Consider the following 27,695-nt stretch of genomic DNA (forward strand, 5'->3'; position numbering starts at 1 on the left):
AGCATCCTCCTTATCCTTTGTGGTGGATTTTACTTCAAAGTCTATTTTGTCAGAGATTAATATTACTACTCCTGCTCTTTTTTGATTGTTATCTGCTTGATATATATTTTTTCCATCCTTTGAGTTTTAGTTTGTTTGTGTCTTTAAGTCTAAGGTGTGTCTCTTGTAGGCAGCGTATAGATGGATTGTCTTTTTTTTTTTTATCCTTTCTGCCACTCTCTATCTCTTTATTGGTGCATTTAATCCATTTATATTCAGTGTAATTACTGAAAAGTATGAGTTTAGTGCTGTCATTTTGATATCTTTTTTGTGTGTTAACCGTTTCTGTGTTCCATTTAATTTTCTGTGCTATTTTATTTTTCTAAATATATTTTTTTTCCTCTTTTTCATTGTTGTTGCTTCTGTGTTTGCTGAGTCTTTACGTTTTTCTTATTTTTAATTCTGATGTGTAGGATTGTTAGTTTCCTTTCTTATTACCTTAATATTCACCCCTATTTTTCTAAGTTTAAAGCAATCTTTTATTTTTTTATATTGCCTTGACTTCATCTCCATATAAAAGATCTATGACTACATTTTTTAGTTCCTCTATTTTGTTTTAATGTTTTCATCTTTTACATAATGATGTCTCTGTTTCCCTGCTTTGAGCATTTTACTTTATTTTTGCGATTTCCCTACCTGGATTGATATCTGGTTGCTCTGTCTTGTGTTCAATTTTTGGGCTATTACCTGATGTTATTGACTTACTAACCAAAGGACTCCCTTTAGTATTGATTGTAATTTTGGTTTAGTTTTTACAAATTCCCTAAACATCTGTTTGTCTGGAAATATTCTAATTTTGCCATCAAATTTGAGAGACAGTTTTGCTGGCTGTATAATTCTTGGTTGGCAATGTTTTTTTTTTTTTTTTTTTCTTCAAGCCTTTATATATATCATCCCATTGCCTTCTTGCCTGCTTGGTTTCTGTTGAGTAGTTTGAGCTTAGTCTTATTGACTCTGCTTTGTATGTGACTTTTTGTTTATCCCTAACCACTCTTAAAATTCTCTCTTTATCTTTGGTTTTGGAAAGTTTGATTATAATATGTCTTGGTGACTTTCTTTTGGGATCTACCTTGTGTGGGGTTTGATGAGCACCTTGAGTAGATATCATCTCATCTTTCACTAGATCAGGGAAGTTTTCTGCCAACAAATCTTCAACAATTCTCTCCATATTTTCTGTTTTCCCTCCCTGTTCTGGTACTCCAGCCACTCACAGGTTATTCTTCTTGATATAGTCCAATATAATTCTTAGGGTTTCTTCAGTTTTTTTTAATTCTTTTATCTGATTTTTCCCCAAATATATTGGTGCCAAGTGCATTATCTTCAATCTCAGTAATGCTGACTTCCATTGCTTCAATTCTGCTTTTACAACTATCAAATTGTCTAATTATGAAATTTTATTGTTAGTCTTCTGAATTTCTGTTTACTGTCTATGAATTCCTGCAGCCTTTTAAATTTGTCATTATGCTCTTGTCTACTTAAATTCCTGTAATGCTTTGTCTGTGTGCTGCTTGGCTTATTCTGTGTTTTGCCTGTTCTCCTTCCTGATCTCTTGAAGAGTTCTGCATATTAATCTTTTGTGTTTTACCTCTCGTAATTCCAGGGAGACCTCTTCATCCTGAAGATTTCTTTATTCTTTGTTTTGGGAACTTGCTGAAGCCATCATGGTCTGCCTCTTTATGTGATTTGATACTGACTGGTGTCTCTGAGCCATCAATTAGTTATTTATTTTATGTTTGCTTACTTTGTCCTAGCTTCTTGTTTTGTTTTGGTATGCCCAAATAGGCTGCTCAAGTGACCTAGTTTGATTATTGGTGCCTTTGAAGCTCTAACGTCTGTCACCAGGTGGTTAGACCTTTTACTATGTATTTTAGCCCAAGAGTCTGTTTACTTTTCTTGTATAGATTCAGCTCAGTTGTCCATGTAGTTGCTCACCAAGTGTGTGGTGTAGGCTCTCACCTACAGTCATAGATGAGCAGGGATGATTGGTGTAGACACAGGTATCTGGGTGCAGTAGGAGGTCACATGCTAACTAAGCAAGGCAGGGGGCTGAAAACTGCCCTTGACTGTCTGTGAGGAAAGTGTGACCCTGTTCCCTAGAGGGCGTAGGTAGATGGGTTTTGCATCTGTAGTATGGACACACAATGCTGTTGGCTATAAAGACTGGGAGGCACCGCTTATTCTTGGGCCCCTGTCACTGGTGGCAAGCTGTCATGGGTGGAACCACCAAATCTCAGTCCTCTGATGTGGGTAGATGAGGACTCTGCTTAATAGGCAGAGCAGTGTCAAATATCATGAACCTGCCTCTCCTCCATGTAGTTGAAGCAGTTGAATTTAGACTTCAGGTATATACCCTGTTGTACTATGTTAATGAGGGCCTACACTGTTCAAATGGGCCCACACAGTTCTATACAGGGGTGGAAAGCCATTCAAAGTGGAGCCCTTATGTCTGTGCCTAGGCAAAGGAGCCGTTTCTGCCCTGAGTTCCCAGCTTAGGGGAGCCAGCAGATTATTTTTTCCTTTTTTGTTCATTTGTTCCCTCTCCAAGTCTGGGAGAATGGTTCAGGGTGAGTGCAGAGTCCTTCTTCCAGCCCAGGCGTTGTAGCCAGCTGGAACCCAGTGCAGAGTGGTGAAGAAGCAGGTAAGCATGTGACAGGTTTTTCCCAATGGGGTAGTTTTGGATAGTGGTAGGTTAAACACAGGTACTTATTGTTTGCCCATTGTGGGGCTCTTCTTGCTTATTCTGGAGGGATGAGCAGACTTTTTGCCGTTCGGCCTCCCCCAGTGTGGAAAACATGTCCCAAACAATTCTGCTTGCCTTACCATGTTTGTAGCAGAAATGGGATTTGCCTACAGGTTGCCAGTTCCTGGTCGATAAAATCTGGCAACTCCTCACTGCTTCTGAACCATTTCTCCCTCCCTTGTTGCTCAGTCCATTTCCTCATCTTTGCCTTTGATATTTAGCTTGTCCTAGCTTGTCATATATAATCAATTCACTTGTTTTTTTGGGTCTTTGTTGTTAGAGGGACCACAGGAAGCATCTGACTATTCCACCATATTGGCCCTGCCTCCACAAGTGGATGGCTTTAACAAAGAGAAGTGTATTCTCTTACAGTCTAGTAGGCTACAAGTCCAAATTCAGGGCATCAGTTCCAGGGGAAGGCGTTCTCTCTGTGTTGGCTTTGGAGGAAAGTCCTTGACATTACTCTTCCCCTGGTTGAGGAGCTTCTCCATGCAGGAAACTCAGGTCCAAAGGTGTGCTCTGCTACTGGTGCTGCTTTCTTGGTGGTATGAGGTCTCCATGTCTCTCTGCTTGCTCATCTCTTTTATATCTCAAAATAGATTGGCTTAAGACACCATCTAGTCTTATAGAACTCGTCAGTATAACTGCCAATAATTCATTTTATTATGTCATAGTGGTAGAATTTACAACGCCTAAATTACATGAGATGATAAAATGGTAGACAATCATACAATACTGGGAATTATGACCTAGCCAAATTGACAGATATTTTTGTAGGACACAGTTCAACCCATGACATATTCCTTCAATATCTGGAGTCTTGTCTTTTTGCCGCTGCTTGGACTTCTTCCTTCAGTACCTTAGGTTCTTGATCATGTGCTACCTCCTGAAATGGTTGAACATTGACCAATAATTTTTGGTACAGTAACTATGTATTTCGTCCATCTGCTTTTGATGTTTCTTGTGTTGTTGAATATTTTTTCCCATAGAATCCTCCAATGTTGCAACTGGAGGCTTCAACTCTTTCTTTGATTCTTTCACATACTGAAAAAAACAAAAACAAAAAGAGACCCATTCCTGCTGAGACAATTCCTCCTCATAGTGACCCTGGTGGCACAGTGGTTAAGAGATCAGTTGCTAACCAGAAGTTTGGCAGTTCAAATCTTCTAATCACTCCTTGGAAACCTTATGGGCCAGTTCTACTCTGTCCTATAGGGTCACTATGAGTTGGAATTGACTTGATGGCAATGGATTTTTTTCAGCATACCTGCTATTTAGTTCTTTTGAGATGCATCATTCCAAATCAGCTGTATAGTCTTCCTGTTTTTTTCTGAAACGATATGCAAATTAATACAAATGTTCTGTGAATGTTCCTCTTTCCTTTTTTATTAATATTTCCATAATTAGCATTAATAAGACTGTATCATCTTTTGCAATTTGCATACTTATGAGTGGTATTTTTATTATAAAGTACTGCAAAATTTCAAATTTCCTTTCTAATTTTTACCTTATAATCCTTGCTCCTTTCAAACCAACTAGTAAATTGTTTAAATTTCAAATATCAATTTTATAATATTGAAAATATCTGGTCCTAAAAATGTTATTAGCAATAATAATCCATTAGTACTAAGTGAAGTGGTTTATACTGGTGGGTAAAGAAGTTGAGTGTATGTTTTGGGAAGGGGTGGTATGTGACAATATATCCTAGAGATAGATGAATTTCAGTATATAAAATTTTGACTATTTCATTTCATACATTATTCCTAAAACCTATTAATAAAAAATTAAGACAAATTCATTACCAGGTATGACATTCCCCCATAAGCCCACTGCAAAAAGTACTATTTGAGTAAATTTTAAACATTTGAGTAAAATTTATGTCCATGTAGAATCACAATCTGTGCCTAAAATCAATAAAGAGAAGTAAAAAAAAAAAAAAAGATTTATTAATATTTTTGTATCAGTTGAACTCAAATGCATGAATTTGAGAAGAGAGGTTGCATTTTTTTCACAACAAAAATAAGTTCTTATGAACAATTTTATTTATTTGGACCCTTTATAATGCAAAGCCTAGATGGCAGCTGTCTCATTTGCCTTTTTGAGAGCATTTTTAAGTTGATAGCTGTAATGGTTAATGCTATGTTTCAACCTGTCTGGGCTGTGATTGTCAGTGGTTTGACAGTCACTATGTAATCACCCTCCAATTTGTTTTCTGATGTGAGCACCCAAACAGTTGAAAGAGGTGTTTCCTTGGGGATGTGGCCTGCCTCCATTATATAAATGGATGTTCTGGCAAAGGTCACTCACTTTCTCGACCCTGCACTCTTGTTATCACCTGACCTCCAGTTTTTGAGACATAAGCCAACATAAGTCTCTGGCCTGCTGCCTGACCTGAAGATTTTGGATTTGTCAAACCCCACAGCTTTGTGAGCCAGCAGAGGTCTCCAACTTGCTGCCTGACCTGCAGATTTTGGATCTGTCAGCCCCTGCAATCATGTGAGACAGCAGAGATCTACATCCTGTTGCCTGACACACAGATTTGGAACATTCCAGCCCCTACGATTGTATGAGCCATTTCCTCACAATTGCATGAGTTGTTTCCTTGAAGTAAATTTCTCTATACGAATATTTATACACACTTCACTGGTTTTGCTCCTCTAGAGAACACATACTAAGATGATAGCTAAGTCGTCAAAAAGTATTACAAAAATATATGTAAAAGTCTTTGTCTTCCTCCTTTTGAATTACAGTAAAAGTATCACAATTCCTTTGTTTTCAGCCCTGCCACCCCCTCCCCCCCTTTTTTTTAAGATATAAATTGATTGCAAAGTTCTGCTGCAGGAAGACTGTTCTTTGGCTCAGACTGACAGTTACTTGGCAGGGTCCCAAGATCTTAGTGAAGGTAGTAAGAGCTAACCTGCCATTGTTCCTCCATGATGGTCAACAGCTCATCCCTCACTTCATATTCATGCTTCCTCCTTTTGAAAAATCTATCCATGATTTCTTATATCTATTTACCAGTGACTTCTCATAAATCTTGGATTTTTCAGGATTTTTTTTTATGGGTAATGGAAAATAATTGAGCCATTCCCTGAATCACGCATTCAATACAAATACAACACACTTAAACTTTGCTAAACAACGATTGTCAACGTTGTGGTTTTAAAGGAACATATATAATCGGAAGGGTTCAGGAAATGAGGGTCAAGCAAAACTACAAATAGAATAATTTCACTGTACAAATAAGTGCTATAGGGTCATTATGAGTTGGAATTGACTCGACAGCAATGGGATTTTTTTTTTTTTTTTTTTTTTTTTAATGAAGCAAACAACAAGGGAGCTAGAGGCAAATGGGTGAGGGTCAGTGTGTCCTTAGTCCTCTTTGCCATGATCCTGGAATCAAAAAGGAGCAAAGTGGTTGGAGTAAAAAAAAACCATTGCCAATGACTCGATTCTGACTCATAGAAACCCTATAGGACAGAGTAGAAGTGCCCCATAGAGTCTCCAAGGAGTGCCTGGTAGATTTTAACTTCCAACTTTTTGGTTAGCAGCCATAGCCCCTAATCACTATCCCACCAGTGTTTCTGATTGGAATATAGAGAATGAAAAAGAGAGGAGTGCATGATAAAGCTGGAGAATAAGAGAAGGGCTAGCTCATGCACTGTCTGGGAAAATGGATGCAGGATTTGAGGGCTTGTCTTTAGTCCGAGCATAGAAGATGAAGAGATTTCAATCCAGTTAATAACATTCTCAGGTATGTAGAACAGTGTTTATAAAAAACAGATATGTAGCACTATAAAATAATATAACCTCAGTGACAATATTTGGAGAAGAATGCTGTTATCAATAGAGTCAACTAATTATTAAGTTGAATTTCTCAAGTTTTTTAAATCCCTCAAATTGCAATTAAAATTTCAGGTTGTCAAAACAATCTATAATTGAATCCTATCAAATTGTCAATAACAATGTCTCATTTTTAGTAACTGGCATATTTTCACTGAGATGGGACAATCTTTGAGATGGTCTAAACAACTACAATTTCTCCCCATTCCTTCATCACCCCCATCCTCAGGAAAGCATCTCTGGACTTTGTAACAAACCATTGCCCCTCCCCCTCTGAAGCCTAATGGTTTGTCTAAGTAAGCAGCAGGGCTGACTAGATACAATTCTGGGCTAACTATTCGGGGCTGGCATTCCCTGTTTGACATTCCCTCTCAGGGTGATCAGGTAAAAAAAAATTGCACTGCACACTGTGCAGTGAAATACACAACCAGTGGACTATAATATTAGTTGGGGAAGATCCTCAGGGTCCTTTGACCATGGTGCAAAGAGAGTGGGCACCCGTGGAAGTTTTCCACCACACCAGGGCACCTTTGGAGCCAGGGAGGACTGCTCTTCATGGAACTTTTCTTCTTGTACATTGTTTGCTGTCTGTGAGTAATTACAACACCTTTAACTATTGCCAAAACCATGTATGTGTCTCTTGTCTATGACTCGGTCCAGAAAAATGGACATAACACCATGGAGTGGTTGGTACCACTGGGTAGAATTCCCATCCCAGTACTCTAGTGGCTACTTGGAATCCAGCAACAGCTTTTAAAGCAACCTATCTGTGCAACGTATTTATTCAACTCATTAATATAAGTTGAATGCCCAGATACATCACATGTGACAGGATAAATGTGTTATTTTCTATGAAGCCACATTTAGTTTTTCACACTGGCACTGTTTTAGTGTTTTCTTTCATGAAAACTCGACTTTGATTCAGGGTCACTTAGTATCCAATTAAAATTGTCCTATTGTCTACTTCGTACAGCAGATTCCATGCAATATATCTGCACTCTCACATGCAGCAGCCACTAGCCACAAGTCGTAATTTAAATCTAAGTGCAATTAATTAAAATTAAATATTTAGATTCTCAGTCACTCTACCCACATTTCAAGTAATCAGTTACCACGTGTCCCTAGTATCCACCATATTGGGCAGGGCAGATTTAGGGCATTTTCCATTATTGAAGAAATTTATTTTGGATAGTGTTTTATCGTAGGTTTTACCGTTACACTAAGCATGGAAGTCTTTGAAATAGCAAAGAAAATGAGAATCAATGCAGAGTGTATCTATTGACTCCAAGTGACATAGGCTAAAAAAAAAAAAAAAAAAACTCATAGACCCTTTCATACTTACTAGATCTCAAAACTATGGTTCAGCTGTTAGCTCAGCAAGAGAAACTGTCAGCCTCCTCTCCTAACATACTCATTTAGTTTAGGAATAAAGCCAAACAATAATAGTAATTGTAATAGTAATAGCGGTGATAATTATAGTTAATGTTATGCAAATTGCTGGAAAACTGGCACGATAAAAAGACTAACTTCATAATGCTGCAGATATATTTCAGCTAAGGGCTTCTACAAAATTGCAGACCAGTTTAATATCCCTTCTGCATCTGTCCTTTCTATTCTCTCTCTGTGAGACTAGGCTCTTACCTTTAATTTCTTCTCTTATCCATGCCAGAAACATCTGCAAAATTCGTGTTTAAATTTTGATCATAATAATATCTAACGTTTATTGTGCACATACTGTGTGCTAGGCACTGCTATGAGTACTTAACATATATTGATTCATTTAATTCTTCCAACAACCATTAATCAAAAACAAAACAAACCCATTGCCATCGAGTCAATTCCATAGCTCCATTTTATAAATTTATTTTATAAATAAGACAGGAGATACTGAGAGATGATCGGTAATTCTTTCAAGGTCACACAGCTAGAGAGAAACAGAGCTGATTCCTGCACTCAAGGAGTAAGACAAATCACATTCTAAATCACTAGCTCCTATTCCAAGGAGCCCTGGTGGCTTAATGGTTAAGTGTTTAGCTACTAACTAAAAGGTTGTCAGTTCAAACCCACCCAGTGGCTCCACAGGAGAAAGACCTGGAGATCTGTTCCCATAAAGATTACAGCCTAGAAAACCCTGTGGGGTGGTTCTACTCTGTTACATAGGGTTGTTATGAATCAAAATTGATTGGACGGCACCTAACAAAAACAACAGCTCATGTATCAAACACTTCGCGTAATAACTGATTCAGATTCTGGGAACCTAAAGAAAACAATGGATACTCTCCCAGAAAAAAATAAACATACATATACACACAAAAAGAGATCCAGTTTAATTTCAAGACCACTTTCTGGATCTCAGTTTATAAAGTCTATATACTCATTTCCATATACCATAGCTTGGCATTTAATACATCAAATTACTGTTTAAGTTTGATTCCAACCATACCTCTAAAAACCTTATTTTCCAATCTAATTATCCTATTTATGACTCACAAAACCAGGCAAGAATGCTCCAAATTTTTGCTTGTGAGATTCCTTTTCCTTTGGAGAGCACTCTCAAATGTCCAACGGCAGTGATAACTATCCTTCACCAAACAGTTCTCCTCCTTCCTTAGTAAGAGTTGCTTCTGAGAAGTGGCTGTGCATCCAGGAACTACATTTTTGTGCCACCATTACAACTATGTGGTTATTATGAGTAGTTCGTACCAATGGAACATACATGGGAACATGTATGCCACCTCCAGGCTGAGGGGCTTAAGAAGCAATTTACCTTCTCTGTCTAATTACCACTCCTTTGCTGATTTGGTGAATATTAATATAGCAACCTTGGAAAATACTTATTAAAGGCAACAGGACCACAGCACAGAAGAAAACCATATCCCTGAAATAACTTCTTAGAGAGCAGTTACCTTCAACCAGGAACATTTGGTTTCAAATTCAATTGAGGAAGATTTAAATTTCTTTTGCATTTAATTTTAACCACTAATATATGGGGATTTATCTGTTAAAATACCTAGTGTCACCTTATCTAATTTATAAAATTGTACTAGGATAAGTGTTGCCATAACAAAAAACTTAAAACATGGCATTAGCCTGATTGGTGGGCAATGGAAAGCAAAACATCCAATATGGAATCAGGAAAGTTGTAGGTGCAAGTTACACAGTGGCAAAAATTCAGTAAAGCTATCACCTGCATAAACTAGGAAGGCAGACCACGTAACTACTGAGTCTGTAACCCTAAGGCAAGCAGCTGGAAAGAGCCAGTTTTACTGTGTATGGGCTATTATTTGAATTCTCCTACAAAGTACTACCAAAAGGTTATCTCAGGAGTAATTGACTGATTTTCAGAAAGAACATGACTAGTACAAATGGTTAATGCACTCAGCTGTAAACTGAAAGGTTGGTGGCTCAATTTCACCCAGAGGTATCTTGGAAGAAAGGCCTAGGATCTACTTCCAAAAAATGTTCTATCGAAAACCTATGGAGCACAATTCTACTCTGACACACGTGGGGTCAGTATGAGTTGTCCAGTGGACAACAACTGGTATTCAAAAAGAGACCAAAAGCAACAAAGCCCAGAGACCTCTCACCTTACAGGGTTGGAAAAATTGAATACTCTTGGACCAAAATATTAGGAAATATGATTGAAAAAGATTTAAAGTAACAGAGTTCCAGAAAGATTTCTCAGATCAACAAAAGTAACTGAACATTGATTAAGGCTATGGCTTTCCCACCTACTATTTCAAATGGTCTCAAGGTAACATCTATGAATGCAGAGAGGGAGAGCTTCTGTTGCAAAGAAATAAATAAGGGTTCAGAATAATTTCTAAAGAAGAACATGGGATACATCCTGGCACATGAAACTGACTGGAAGCCAATAGATCAGAAGAGTACTAAATTTTGGTGGGGACTGTCTTGCTAAAGAAACCCCAAGCTCAGAATAAAAAGCCTTTACAAGCCTCAGGGCCAAGCTTGCATGGTCGGGAAGAACGAGACATATGGATAACTTAGATCCATTCTAGATGTGACTTGGAGGACAATGGGCAAAGAGGCTTACAAATGGAAAGCCAGGGACACAAAGAATGGACAGGGGAATTGCTCTAGAGAGTAGAGATCCTAATCCAGAAACTTTTCACACTGTCAGGACAGATTTTCCTCAAATTACTTTTCTGACAGGATTTCTGCATTCAAATTCACACCAATTGCTCTCTATCTTAATTCTCCCCTTTTCTGAAGGCAGTGCTATCATAATTATACTATTTTGTTCCATCATGCATATTGGGTGTTTGTACATGTGTATGTCGTGGGAAGGTAACGTCTGTTTTAGTTCATAGGTTGCCAGGATATGGGGAATTACATCTGGACCTGATGAAATTAAGTATTAACTCAAGATCCTTGAATGCAGGGATTACATGAGACTTTGGGTTGCCTCATTTGGAGTAGTAAAAATGCAGGGCGTGTTCCTTTGCATGGAAAGAAAAATGTATATGGATATGTGGTAGAGAGGTTCATGCTTCGTCACGACCCTATAGGATAGAGTAGACTGCCCGATGGGGTTTCCAAGGAGCAGCTAGAACTGTCCACTTTTTGGTTAGCAAACTCTTAACCACTGAACCTCCTGGGCCCCTTTCCTACCACAGGGGAGAGTATGTTTTGGCAATTAGCTGCTCATTGAAGGGTTATGATTTGGGAGCCACCCTGTACCTAGATGGGACCGTGTTGCCTAGTTCTTGCCAAAGAAATGGGAGTGAAAATGTTCTGTGTGGTTTCCAGCAGGAAGCGACAGGAATTATCCCCTTTCTTTCTCTGCTGCTTTGACAGTGATGAAGATGATAACTTGAAATGCATACACTGAAGACGGAAGAATCACAAGAAGAAGCCCAGAGTCCTGAATCACTTCTTGGAGAAAAGCAATAGCCCGTTCTGGCTCCATATTGCTGAGAAATCCAACTTTTATTATACAAAAAATTCTTGATATTTGAGGGGTTTTCTGCTGCAGTACCTCATATGAACTTAAATAGCCTATCTCCCGACCTAAACCCTATCTTATCTTTAGGTCTTGCTAAACAGCTAAGTACTCTGCTAATTCTGTCTCAAACATGTTAATCTAATTGGACCTCAACTTTTATAAGCATTTTTTTTTTGTCTCTATCATTCAAGTTTTTGTTTGTTTTTAATATACTGCTCTTGGAAAGATCTATCCATCTTCTAACATTTTACTTTAAGCATTATAATAATATTGTTTGTTTATATAGTATCTTTCACTTATTATTGTGCAAAATTACTAAGGGTAGGAGCATATATTTACATCATAAATAATGAGTTTGTGTGTGTATCTATCATGTATCTATCTATCATCTATCTATTTATCATCTCTCTCTCTCTCTATCTATCTATCTATCTATCTATCTATCTATCTATCTATCATCTATCTATCTATCATCTATCTTCCTTCAAAATACAGTTCTTGATAAAAGGTAGACTTCACAGATAATTGTTAAATTAATTTTATTTGCATTTGTCCTTTCTGGTGCTTAGTATTTATTGAACAAATAAATATAAAAATATTTCTATCTTTGCAACAATCAACATCTTACTATAAACACTGACATAATCTTTAGAAAATATTTTGAATCTCATTAATTCAATTATACTTTAGATTACTACAATTTATTTTTGTAAAGTAAACATTCAAATATATATTCTTTAGGTGGAGCCAAGATGGCAGAATAGACAGATGCTTCTGGGGAGCCCTCTTACAACAAAGACCCAAAAAAACAGTGAAACGAGTAAATTTATGGCAAGCTAGGAGCCCTGAACATCAAAGGCAAGCTTACAAAATAAACTGAGGGGCAAGGGGAGGAAGAGAAGGTTCAGAAGCTGAGAAGAGTTACCAGACCTGAATCGCGGGGAACCTTCAGGCACCATCCCCAGCAGCGGCAGAGGTGGGCTGGTACTAGCGTTCCGCCACAGTTTCCTCAGGGAGAAGCAGCCAGCCACACAGCCTACTCACACCTCCGGAACCAGAGAAGAACAGTGTGCTGTCTGCAAAAGCTAAGGACTTGCCTATATTTTACCACGCCCCACCGTGCTGCTCCCAAGCCAGCTTTAGCAGCTGATTTCCTTTTTTTAATTTTTATTGTGCCTTAAGTGAACATTAACTCAAGTCAGCCTCTCACACAAAAACTTATATACACCTTGCTACATACTCCCATTTGCTAACCCCTTAATGAGACAGCCCACTTCCTCCCTCCAATCTCTCTTTTTGTGCCCATTCTGGCAGTTTCTAACCCCCTCTACCCTCTCATCTCCCCTCCAGGCAGGAGATGGAACGTAGTCTCAAGTGTCCACCTGACCCAAGAAGCTCACTCCTCACCAGCATCCCTCTCCAATCCATTGTCCAGTCCAAACCATGTCTGAAGAGTTGGCTTCAGGAATGGTTCCTGTTCTGGGCCAACAGAAGGTCTGGGGGCCATGACCACCCGGGTCCTTCTAGTCTCAGTCAGACCATTAAGTCTGATCTTTTTATGAGAATTTGGGGTCTGCATCCCACTGCTCTCCTGCTCCATCAGGGGTTCTCTATTGTGTTCCCTGTCAGGGCAGTCATCAGTTGTAGCCCAGCACCATCTAGTTCTTCTGGTCTCAGGCTGATGTAGTCTCTGGTTTATGTGGTCCTTTCTGTCTCTTGGGCTTGTAATTACATTGTGTCCTTGGCATTCTTCATTCTCCTTTGATCCAGGTGCATTGAGACCAATTGAGGCATCTTAGACGGCCACTTGCTAGTGTTTAAGACCCCAGATGCTGCTCTCCGAAGTGGGATATAGAATGTTTTCTTAATAGATTTTATTATGCCAATTGACTTAGATGTCCCCTGAAACCATAGTCACCAAACACCTCCCCTGCTACTCTGGCCTTCGAAGCATTCAGTTTATCCAGGAAACTTCTTCGCTTTTGATTTAGTCCAATTGTGCTGACCTCTCTTGTATTGTGTATTGTCTTTCCTTTCATCTAAGGTAGTTCTTATCTACTATCTAATTAGTGAATAACCCTGTCCCATCCTCCTTCCTTCCCCTCCCTTGTAACCACCAAAGCAAATTTTCTCCATTTAAACTATTTCTTGAATTCTTATAATGGTGGTCTTATACAATGTTTGTCCTTTTGCAACTAATTTCACTGAGCATAATGCCTTCCAGATTCCTCCATGTTATGAAATGTTTCACAGATTCATCAATGTTCTTTACCAATGCATAGTATTCAATTGTGTGAATATATCATAATTTTTTTATCCATTCATCTGTTGATGGGCATCTTGGTTGCTTCCATCTTTTTTGCTATTGTAAACAGTGCTGCAATGAACATGGGTATGCATATATCTGTTTGTGTAAAGGCTCTTATTTTCTAGGATATATTCCAAGGAGTGGAATTGCTAGATCACATGGTAGTTCTGGAAACACTGGTGGTGTAGTGGTTAAGTGCTATGGCTGCTAACCAAGAGGTTGGCAGTTCGAATCTGCCAGGTGCTCCTTGGAGACTCTATCGGGCAGTTCTACTCTGTCATACAGGGTCACTATGAGTCAGAAACGACTTGACGGCAGTGGGTTTGGTTTTTTTGGTTATGGTAGTTCTACTTCTAGCTTTTTAAGGAAGCGCCAAATGGATTTCCAACGTGTTTGTACCATTTTACATTCCCATCAGTAGTATATAAGTGTTCCCATCTCTCCATAGCCTCGCCAACATTTATTATTTTGTGTTTTGTGGATTAATGCCAGCCTTGTTGGAAGGAAATGAAATCACATTGTAGTTTTGATTTGCATTTCTCTAATTGCTAATGATCATGAGCATTTCCTCATGTATCTGTTAGCTACCTGACTGTCTTCTTTAGTGAAGTGTCTATTCATATCTTTTGACCATTTTTTAATTAGATAATTTGCCTTTTTGTAGTTGAGTTTTTGCAGTATCGTAGATTTTAGAGAGCAGGTGCTGATCAGAAGCATCATAGGTAAAAACTTTTTCCCAGTCTGTAGGTAATTTTTTTACTCTTTTGGTGAAGTCTATGGATGAGCATAGGTGTTTGATTTTTAGGAGCTCCCAGTTATCTAGTTTTTCTTCTGCATTGTTAGTAATGTTTTGTATACTGTTTATGCCAAGTATTAGGGCTCCTAACGTTGCCCCTATATTCTTTTTCTATGATATTCATCATTTTAGATTTTATATTTAGGTCTTTGATCCATTTTGAGTTCCTTTTTGTGCATGGAGTGGGGTATGGGTCTTGTTTCATTTTTTTGCAGATGAGTATCCAGTTATATTCAATGGCTTATTTCTCTGGGCCTGAGATAGGCTTTGTTAAGTGCCTAGAGCCATCCTCCCGGCCTTGGAGAAGAAATGAATTTCCAATTGGAGGAAAAGATAATTTGCCAGCTCCACTAACCAGAAAAGCTCAGAATAGAAGCACTTCATATCCGGGCATAAAGGGTCCATGGGCTTTGAGTATCTTCCCCCTCTGCATGGACCAATAAGGGCGTATTTCAGGAAACTAGGCCCTTCTTTGCAGACTCCAACCGTTTTAACTCTGTGGTGGAGAGGTGGGTGTTTCATGTTTGATGTTGCTTTGCCTATTAAACAGGGCCCTCACCTGCCCACATCAGGGGCCTAAGGACTGGTGGCTAACTTGGGTCACCCAGGCATGAGCAACAGTAGTCCAAGGATAACTAGTACCTCCTAGTCCTTACAAACAAAAACATTGGATACCCATGGCCCACCTGCAAAATACACCCACCTGTATGCTCTAGGGACACGCTTCCCTCAGAGACATGTGAGGCACGATTCTCAGCCCCCTGCCTTGTTCAGAGTGTGAGCCCTTCAGCAACCAGATACTGGTACCTACGCCAACCACCCATGCCCCTCTAAGACTGTAGTACAGAGCCTGTACCACAGACTTGATCATCAGCTACGTGAACACCTAAGATAAATTCATGTAAGAAGAGTGGATGGACTCCTAGAGTGATATACCTGATAACAGTCTAGCCATCTGGGGACAGGACATCAGAGCTCCCAAGATGAAAATAATCAAGCTAGCTCACTCAAGCAACCCATTTAGGCCTATCAAAACAAAACAAAGCAAGAAGCTATGACACAGTAAGCAAGCATAAATTAATACAATAACTTATAGATGGCTCAGAGACAACAGTCAATACCAAGTCACATAAAGAAACAGACCATGATCACCTCAACAAGCCCTCAAAACAAAGAATCAAGGAATCTTCTAGATGAAAGTGCATTCCTGGAATTACCAGGGCCATAATACAAAAGATTAATATACAGAACACTTCAAGACATCAGGAAGGAAATGAGGCAATACACAAAACAAGCCAAGGAACACACAGATAAAGCAGTTGAAGAAATTAAAAAGATTATTCGGGAACATAATGAAAAATTGAATAAGATGGGAAAACCCATAGACAGACAGCAATCAGAAATTCAGAAGATTAACAATAAAATTACAGAAGTAGAAAACTCAATAGAAAGTCAGAGGAGCAGAACTGAGCAAGCGGAAGGCAGAATTTCTGAACTTCAAGATAAAGCACTTGGCACTAATATATTTTGAAGAAAAATCAGATAAAAGAGTTAAAAAAAATGAAGAAACCTTAAGAATCATGTGGGACTCTATCAAGATGAATAACCTATGAGTGATTGGAGTACCAGAACATGGAGGGATAAAAGAAAATACAGAGAAAATTGTTGAAGATTTGTTGGCAGAAAACTTCCCTGATATCGTGAAAGATGAGAAGATAACTATCTAAGATGCTCATTGAACTCCACATAAGGTAGATGATAAAAGAAAGTCACCAAGACATATTGTAATCAAACTTGCCAAAACCAAAGACAAAGGGAGAATTTTAAGAGCAGCTAGGGATAAATGAAAAGTCACCTGCAAAGGAAAATCACTAAGAATAAGGTCGGGTCATTAAGTCTGTGGCCCTGGGGAAATTACTTCATTCCTCTGGGTCTTATTTCCTCATCAATAAAATGAGGGGCTAGTAGTACGGGTGAAGTATGCAAACTTTTTCAGTTCTATTATTCAGTGACCTATAATTTGAATAACATTTCCTAGGGAGTAGAATGGGAAGAGATACCTATAACTCCTTCATATAGTTAGCCCTTTTTTTTTCTAGAGCATGACAGTATTGGGGTCAATGCCTATGCTGTTTCACTAAAATAAACTGGGAAAAAAAAAAAAAGAATAAGCTCGGACTAGTTGGCAGAAACCATGCAGGCAAGAAGACAGTGGGATGACATATATAAAAATTTGAAGGAAAAAAATTGCCAGCCAAGAATCATATATCCAGGAAAAATGTCTCTCAAATGTGAAGGTGAAATTGCACATTTCTAGATAAACACGATTTTAGGGAATTCATAAAAACCAAACCGGCGGGGCCAAGATGGCGGACTAGGCAGATGCTACCTCGGATCCCTCTTGCAACAAAGACACAGAAAAACAAGTGAATCGATCACATACTAACAATCTACGAACCCTGAACAACAAACAGATTTAGAGATGGAGAACGAACTAATACAGGGAAGCAGCGATTGTTTTCAGAGCCTGGAGCCAAGGTACCAGTCAGGTACGGCACAAGCACAGAGAGCTGCTCCATCCCCCTGAACTAACCCCGGGAGGGGGCCCAGCCGGTTCGCTCGGGCGGTGTGGGACGCAGCCTGTAGAACTCCCTGGGAGGCAGCGACTGGTATTGGAGCGGGGAGAGCAGCATCCCAGCTGGGACACTCGGTCACAGCACAAGCACGGGGAGCTGCTCTACTCACCTGAACTAACCCCGGGAGGTGGTCCAGCTGGTTCGCGGAGGCGGTACGACAACGCGGCTGGTGGGACGAGAAGTCCCCGGGAGGCAGCGACTGATTTTGGAGTCGAGAGTGCACCGTCCCAGTAGGGGAGACTTGACGCAGGGCGTGGGGCTGGAAGCGGAGGATCTGACCGTGACTCCAGCGGGCCAGACCCCCCGGGCAATCTCCACACAGCCAGCACACATAGGCGACGCGCCCGCGGGAATCTCAGATATAATAGTCATTCCAAGCAAGACAAGCAACTCTGGCTATATTCTGAGGTGCTACTCTCCTATCTCTCTGTTCCCTCCCCCACCCTCCCCAGGTGGCTTCACTAACATCTGAATAGCCTGAGCCAGAGGGAGAACTCTGATAGGGATCTGACTGCATTTTTTTTTAGTGGATATTCTGGAAAAACTAGTTTCCCAGTGATGACTCGGAGACAGCAGTCCATATCAAACCACTTAAAGAAGCAGACCATGACAGCTTCTCGAACCCCCCAAACAAAAGAATCAAAATCTTTCCCAAATGAAGATACAATCCTGGAATTATCAGATACAGGATATAAAAAACTAATTTACAGAATGCTTCAAGACATCACAAATGAAATAAGGCAAACTGCAGAAAAAGCCAAGGAACACACTGATAAAGCAGTTGAAGAACTCAAAAAGATTATTCAAGAACATAGTGGAAAAATTAATAAGTTGCAAGAATCCATAGAGAGACAGCATGTAGAAATCCAAAAGATTAACAATAAAATTATAGAATTAGACAACGCAATAGGAAGTCAGAGGAGCAGACTCGAGCAATTAGAATGCAGACTGGGACATCTGGAGGACCAGGGAATCAACACCAACATAGCTGAAAAAAAAATCAGATAAAAGAATTAAAAAAATGAAGAAACCCTAAGAATCATGTGGGACTCTATCAAGAAGGATAACCTGCGGGTGATTGGAGTCCCAGAACAGGGAGGAGGGACAGAAAACACAGAGAAAATAGTTGAAGAACTCCTGACACAAAACTTCCCTGACATCATGAAAGACGAAAGGCTATCTATCCAAGATGCTCATCGAACCCCATTTAAGATTGATCCAAAAAGAAAAACACCAAGACATATTATCACCAAACTCGCCAAAACCAAAGATAAACAGAAGATTTGAAAACCAGCCAGGGAGAAAAGAAAGGTTTCCTTCAAGGGAGAATCAATAAGAATAAGTCCAGACGACTCAGCAGAAACCATGCAGGCAAGAAGGGAATGGGACGACATATACAGAGCACTGAAGGAGAAAAACTGCCAGCCAAGGATCATATATCCAGCAAAACTCTCTCAGAAATATGAAGGCAAAATTAAGATATTTACAGATAAACACAAGTTTAGAGAATTTGCAAAAACCAAACCAAAGCTACAAGAAATACTAAAGGATATTGTTTGGTCAGAAAACCAATAATATCAGATATCAGCACAACACAAGGTCACAAAACAGAACGTCCTGATATCAACTCAAATAGGGAAATCACAAAAACAAACAAATTAAGATTAATTAAAAAAAATACACATAACAGGGAATCATGGAGGTCAATAGGTAAAAGATCACATTAATCAAAAAGAGGGACTAAATACAGGAGGCATTGAACTGCCATATGGAGAGTGATACAAGGTGATATAGAACAATACAAGTTAGGTGTTTACTTAGAAAAACAGGGGTAAATAATAAGGCAACCACAAAAAGGTATAACAACTCCATAACTCAAGATAAAAGCCAAGAAAAACGTTTAACGACTCAACTAACATAAAGTCAAACACTATGAAAATGAGGATCTCACAATTTACTAAGAAAAACATCTCAGCACAAAAAAGTATGTGGAAAAATGAAATTGTCAACAACACACATAAAAAGGCATCAAAATCACAGCACTAAAACCTTATTTATCTATAATTACGCTGAATGTAAATGGACTAAATGCACCAATAAAGAGACAGAGAGTCACAGACTGGATAAAGAAACACGATCCATCTATATGCTGCCTACAAGAGACACACCTTAGACGTAGAGACACAAACAAACTAAAACTCAAAGGATGGAAAAAAGTATATGAAGCAAACAATAAGCAAAAAAGAAGAGGAGTAGCAATATTAATTTCTGACAAAATAGACTTTAGACTTAAATCCACCACAAAGGATAAAGAAGGACAGTATATAATGATAAAAGGGACAATTGATCAGGAAGACATAACCATATTAAATATTTATGCACCCAATGACAGGGCTGCAAGATACATAAATCAAATTTTAACAGAATTGAAAAGCGAGATAGATACCTCCACAATTATAGTAGGAGACTTCAACACACCACTTTCGGAGAAGGACAGAACTTCCAGTAAGAAGCTCAATAGAGACACGGAAGATCTACTTACAACAATCAACCAACTTGACCTCACTGACTTTTACAGAACTCTCCACCCAACTGCTGCAAAGTATACTTTTTTTTCTAGCGCACATGGAACATTCTCTAGGATAGACCACATATTAGGTCATAAAACAAACCTTTGCAGAGTCCAAAACATCGAAATATTACAAAGCATCTTCTCAGACCACAAGGCAATAAAACTAGAAATCAATAACAGAAAAACTAGGGAAAAGAAATCAAATACTTGGAAAATGAACAATACCCTCCTGAAAAAAGACTGGGTTATAGAAGACATCAAGGAGGGAATAAGGAAATTCATAGAAAGCAACGAGAATGAAAATACTTCCTATCAAAACCTCTGGGACACAGCAAAAGCGGTGCTCAGAGGCCAATTTATATCGATAAATGCACACATACAAAAAGAAGAAAGAGCCAAAATCAGAGAACTGTCCCTACAACTTGAACAAATAGAAACTGAGCAACAAAAGAATCCATCAGGCACCAGAAGAAAACAAATAATAAAAATGAGAGCTGAACTAAATGAATTAGAGAACAAAAAAACAATTGAAAGAATTAACAAAGCCAAAAGCTGGTTCTTTGAAAAAATTAACAAAATTGATAAACCATTGGCTAGACTGACCAAAGAAATACAGGAAAGGAAACAAATAACCCGAATAAGAAACGAGAAGGACCACATCACAACAGAACCAAATGAAATTATAAGAATCATTTCAGATTATTATGAAAAATTGTACTCTAACAAATTTGAAAACCTAGGAGAAATGGATGAATTCCTGGAAAAACACTACCTACCTAAACAAACACATTCAGAAGTAGAACAACTAAATAGACCCATAACAAAAAAAGAGATTGAAATGGTAATCAAAAAACTCCCAACAAAAAAAAGCCCTGGCCCGGATGGCTTCACTGCAGAGTTCTACCAAACTTTCAGAGAAGAGTTAACACCACTACTTCTGAAGGTATTTCAAAGCATAGAAAATGACGGAATATCGCCTAAGTCATTCTATGAAGCCACCATCTCCCTGACACCAAAACCAGGTAAAGACATTACAAAAAAAGAAAATTTTAGACCTATATCCCTCATGAACATTGATACAAAAATCCTCAACAAAATTCTAGCCAATAGAATCCAACAACACATCAAAAAAATAATTCACCCTGATCAAGTGGGATTTATACCAGGTATGCAAGGCTGGTTTAATATCAGAAAAACCATTAATGTAATCCATCACATAAATAAAACAAAAGACAAAAACCACATGATCTTATCAATTGGTGCAGAAAAGGCATTTGACAAAGTCCAACACCCATTTATGATAAAAACTCTTACCAAAATAGGAATTGAAGGAAAATTCCTCAACATAATAAAGGGCATCTATGCAAAGCCAACAGCCAATATCACTCTAAATGGAGAGAGCCTGAAAGCATTTCCCTTGAGAACGGGAACCAGACAAGGATGCCCTTTATCACCGCTCTTATTCAACATCGTGCTGGAAGTCCTAGCGAGGGCAATTAGGCTAGACAAAGAAATAAAAGGTATTCGGATTGGCAAGGAGGAAGTAAAGTTATCACTATTTGCAGATGACATGATTATATACACAGAAAACCCTAAGGAATCCTGCAGAAAACTACTGAAACTAATAGAAGAGTTTGGCAGAGTCTCAGGTTATAAAATAAACATACAAAAATCACTTGGATTCCTCTACATCAACAAAAAGAACACTGAAGAGGAAATCACCAAATCAATACCATTCACAGTAGCCCCCAAGAAGATAAAATACTTAGGAATAAATCTTACCAAGGATGTAAAAGACCTATACAAAGAAAACTACAAAGCTCTACTACAAGAAATTCAAAAGGACATACTTAAGTGGAAAAACATACCTTGCTCATGGATAGGAAGACTTAACATAGTAAAAATGTCTATTCTACCAAAAGCCATCTATACATACAATGCACTTCTGATCCAAATTCCAATGTCATTTTTTAATGTGTTGGAGAAACAAATCACCAACTTCATATGGAAGGGAAAGAAGCCTCGGATAAGTAAAGCATTACTGAAAAAGAAGAAGAAGGTGGGAGGCCTCACTCTACCTGATTTCAGAACCTATTACACAGCCACAGTAGTCAAAACAGCCTGGTACTGGTACAACAACAGGCACATAGACCAATGGAACAGAATTGAGAACCCAGATATAGATCCATCCACGTATGAGCAGCTGATATTTGACAAAGGACCAGTGTCAATTAATTGGGGAAAAGATAGCCTTTTTAACAAATGGTGCTGGCATAACTGGATATCCATTTCAAAAAAATGAAACAGGACCCATACCTTACACCATGCACAAAAACTAACTCCAAGTGGATCAAAGACCTAAACATAAAGACTAAAACGATAAAGATCATGGAAGAAAAAATAGAGACATCCCTAGGAGCCCTAATACAAGGCATAAACAGAATACAAAACATTCCCAAAAATGATGAAGAGAAACCCGATAACTGGGAGCTCCTAAAAATCAAACACCCATGCTCATCTAAAGACTTCACCAAAAGAGTAAAAAGACCACCTACAGACGGGAAAAGAATTTTCAGCTATGACATCTCCGACCAGCGCCTGATCTCTAAAATCTACATGATTCTGTCAAAACTCAACCACAAAAAGACAAACAACCCAATCAAAATTGGGCAAAGGATATGAACACACATTTCACTAAAGAAGATATTCAGGCAGCCAACAAATACATGAGAAAATGCTCTCGATCATTAGCCATTAGAGAAATGCAAATTAAAACTACGATGAGATTCCATCTCACACCAACAAGGCTGGCATTAATCCAAAAAACACAAAATAATAAATGTTGGAGAGGCTGCGGAGAGATGGGAACTCTTATACACTGCTGGTGGGAATGTAAAATGGTACAACCACTTTGGAAGTCTATCTGGCGTTATCTTAAACAGTTAGAAATAGAACTACCATACAACCCAGAAATCCCACTCCTCGGAATATACCCTAGAGATACAAGAGCCTTCACACAAACAGATATATGCACACCCATGTTTATTGCAGCTCTGTTTACAATAGCAAAAAGTTGGAAGCCACCAAGGTGTCCATCAATGGATGAATGGGTAAATAAATTGTGGTATATTCACACAATGGAATACTACGCATCGATAAAGAGCAGTGACGAATCTGTGAAACATTTCATAACATGGAGGAACCTGGAAGGCATTATGCTGAGCGAAATTAGTCAGAGGCAAAAGGACAAATATTGTATAAGACCACTATTATAAGATCTTGAGAAATAGTAAACCTGAGAAGAACACATACTTTTGTGGTTACGAGGAGGGGAGGGAGGGAGGGTGGGAGAGGGTTTTTTATTGAATAATCAGTAGATAACAACTGCTTTAGGTGAAGGGAAAGACAACACTCAATACATGGAAGGTCAGCTCAATTGGACTGGTCCAAAAGGAAAGAAGTTTCCGGGATAAAATGAATGCTTCAAAGGTCAGCGGAGCAGGGCCGGGGGTCTGGGGAACATGGTTTGCGGGGACTTCTAAGTCAATTGGCAAAATAATTCTATTATGAAATCATTCTGCATCCCACTTTGAAATGTGGCGTCTGGGGTCTTAAATGCTAGCAAGCGGCCATCTAAGATGCATCAATTGGTCTCAACCCACCTGGATCAAAGGAGAATGAAGAACACCAAGGCCACACGACAACTAAGAGCCCATGAGACAGAAAGGGCCACATGAACCAGAGACCTACATCACCCTGAGACTAGAAGAACTAGTTGGTGCCCGGCCACAATCGATGACTGCCCTGACAGGGAGCACAGCAGAGGACCCCTGAGGGAGCAGGAGATCAGTGGGATGCAGACCCCAAATTCTCATAAAAAGACCAAACTTAATGGTCTGACTGAGACTAGAGGAATCCCGGCAGTCATGGTCCCCAGACCTTCTGTTGGCACAGTACAGGAACCATCCCCGAAGACAACTCATCAGACATGAAAGGGACTGGTCATCAGGTGGGAGAGAGACGCTGATGAAGAGTGAGCTAATTATACCAGGTGGACACTTGAGATTGTGTTGGCAACTCTTGTCTGGAGAGGAGATGGGAGGATAGAGAGAGAGGGAAGCCGGCAAAATTGTCAAGAAAGGAGAGACTGAAAGGGCTGACTCAAGAGGGGGAGTGCAAGTGGGAGTACGGAGTAAGATGTATGTAAACTTATATGTGACAGACTGATTGGACTTGTAAACGTTCACTTGAAGCTTAATAAAAGTTAAAAAAAAAAAAAAACTGCAAGAAATACTAAAGGGAGATTTTTGGTTAGAAAATCAATAATACCAGTTATCAACCCAAGACTAGAACACTGGACAGAACAATTGGAAGTCAACTCAGATGCGGAAATCACAAAAATAAATCAAGATAAAAAAATGCTTAAAACAGGGAAACAGCAATGTCATTATGTAAAAAAAAAAAAAAAGTACATTAAAACAATAAACAGGAACTAAGAAATGTAGTCATAGATCTTCCATATGGAGAGGAAAACTAGGCAATACAAAGAAATAAAAGTTAGGTTTAAATTTAGAAAAATAGGGGTAAATAATAAGGTCACCACATAGGCGACAAACTATCCTCCACCTCAAAATAAAATACAAGGAAAAAATAGAGAATCAGCAGAAACAAAATCAACAGCAAAGAATATGAAAAACCAAAACCAAACCCATTGCCATCTAGTTTATTCTAATAGCAACACTATAGGACAGAGTAGAACTGCCCCACTGAGTTTCCAAGGAGCATCTAGTAGATTTAAACTGCTGACATTTTGGTTAGCAGGGTACCACTTAACCACTATATGAGGAAAGACAAATATATATCGCTAATCTACTCAGCACATAAAATTAAGTGGGAAAAAGAAACTGTCAACAACACACAAAAAAACATCAAAATGATAGCACTAAATCCATACCTTTCTCTAATTATGCTGAATATAAATGGACTAAATGAACCAATAAAGAGACAGAGAGTGGCAGAATGGATTAAAAAACATAATCAGTCTATATGCTGCCTACAACAGACACACATTAGACTTAGAGACACAAACAAACTAAAACTCAAAGGATGGAAAAAAATATATCAAGCAAACAACAATAAAAAAAACAAGAGTGGCAATATTAATTTCTAACAAAATAAACTTTAAACTTAAATTCATCATGAAGGATAAGGAAGGACACTTTATAATGGTTAAAGGGACAATATACCAAGAAGATGTAACCATATTAAATATTTATGAACCCAATGGCAGGGCTGCAAGATACATAAAACAAACTCTATCAGCACTGAAAAGTGAGATAGACAGCTCCACAATAATAGTAGGAGAGTTCAACATACCACTTTCGGTGAAGGACAGGATATCCAGAAAAGAAGCTCACTAAAGACTGGAAGATCTAAATGCCACAATCAACCAACTTGACCTCATAGACATATACAGAGCACTCCACCCAATAGCAGCCAATTATACTTCCTTTTCTAGTAGACATGGAACATTCTCTAGATTACACCACACATTAGATCATAAAGCAACCCTTAGCAGAATCCAAAACATTGACATATTACAAAGCATCTTCTCTCACCGTAAGGCCATAAAAGTGGAAATCAATAACAGAAAAAGCAGGGAAAAGAAATCAAACACTTGGAAACTGAACAATACCCTGCTCAAAAAAGACTGGAATATAGAAGACATTAACAGTGGAATAAAGAAATTCAGAGAATCCAGTGAGAATGAAAACACTTCCTATCAGAACTTTTGGGACACCGCGAAAGCAGTGCTCAGAGGCCAATTTATATCAATAAATGCACACATGCAAAAAGAATGGGCTGAAATCAAAGGATTATCCCTACAACTTGAACAAATAGAAAGAGAGCAACGAAAGAAACCCTCAGGCACCAGAAGAAAACAAATAATAAAAATTAGAGTTGAACTAAATGAAACAGAAAAAGGAAAAACAATTGAAAGAATTAACAAGACCAAAAGCTGGTTCTTTGAAAAAATCAACAAAAATGATAAACCATTGGCCAAACTGACAAAAGAAAAACAGGAGAGGAAGTAAATAACCCAGATAAGAAATGAGATGGGCAATATTACAACAGATCCAACTGAAATTAAAAGAATCATATCATATTACTATGAAAAATTGTACTGTAACAAATTTGAAAACCCAGAAGAAAAGCAAGAATTCCTAGAAACACGCTACCTAGCTAAACTAACACAAACAGAGGTAGAACAACTAAATAGACCCATAAGAAAGGAAGAGATTGAAAAGGTAGTCAAAAAACTCCCAACAAAAAAAAGCCCTGGGCCGGATGGCTTCATTGCAGCATTCTCACAAACTTTCAGAGAAGAGATAACACCATTACTACTAAAGGTATTTCAGAGCATAGAAAAGGACTGAATACTCCCAAACTCGTTCTATGAAGCCAGTATATCCATGATACCAAAACCAGGTAAAAAAAAAAAAAAAAATTTTTTTTTTTTTTTTTTGGGTAAAGACACCACAAAAAAGAAAATTACAAACCTATATCCCTGATGAACTTAGATACAAAAATACTCAACAAAATTCTAGCCAATAGAATTCAATAACATACCAAAACAATAATTCACCATGACCAAGTGGGATTCATACCAGGTATGCAGGGATGGTCCAATGTTTAAAAACAATTAATGTAATCCATCACATAAAAAAACTAGACAAGAATCACATTATTTTATCAATCGATGCAGAAAAGCCATTTGACAAAGTTCAACACACATTCATAATAAAAACTCTCAGCAAAATAGGGATAGAAGGAAAATTCCTCAACATAATAAAGGGCATTTATACAAAGTCAATAGCCAACTTCATCCTAAATGGAGAGAGTCCGAAACCATCCCCTTGAGTTCGGGAACCCGACAAGGATGCCCTTTGTCACCACTCTTATTCAACATTGTGCTGGAGGTCCTAGCCACAGCAATTTGGCTAGAGAAAGAAATAAAGCATATCCAGATAGGCAAGAAAGAAGTAAAAGTATCTCTATTTGCAGATAACATGATGTTATACACAGAAAACCCTAAGGAATCTCAGGAAAACTACTGAAACTAATAGAAGACTTCAGCAGAGTATCTGGATACAAGATTGTAGTTGTTGTTTTGTTAGGTGCCATCCAGTCGGTTCCGACTTGTAGCAACCCTATGCACAACAGAACAAAACACTGCCCAGTCCTGTGCCATCCTTACAATCGTTATGCTTGAGCTCATTGTCACAGCCACTGTGTCAATCCACTTCCTTGAGGGTCTTGCTCTTTTCTGCTGACCCTGTACTCTGCCAAGGAATGATGTCCTTCTCCAGGGACTGATCCCTCCCGACAACATGTCCAAAGTATGTAAGATGCAGTCTCGCCATCCTTGCTTCTATGGAGCATTCTGGTTGTACTTCTAAGACAGATTTGTTTGTTCTTCTGGCAGTCCATGGTATATTCGATATCGTTCGCCAACATCACAATTCAAAGGCGTCAACTCTTTTTTGGTCTTCCTTATTCATTGTCCAGTTTTCACATGCATATGATGCGATTGAAAATACCATGGCTTGGGTAAGGCGCACCTTAGTCTTCAGGGTGACATCTTTGCTCTTCAACACTTGGAAGAGGTCCTTTGCAGCAGATTTGCCCAATGCAATGCGTCTTTGGATTTCTTGACTGCTGCTTCCATGACTGTTGATTGTGAATCCAAGTAAAATGAAATCCTTGGCAACTTCAATCTTTTCTCCATTTATCG

Source organism: Loxodonta africana, chromosome 4, assembly GCF_030014295.1.
Source record: "Loxodonta africana isolate mLoxAfr1 chromosome 4, mLoxAfr1.hap2, whole genome shotgun sequence".
NCBI lineage: Eukaryota > Metazoa > Chordata > Mammalia > Proboscidea > Elephantidae > Loxodonta > Loxodonta africana.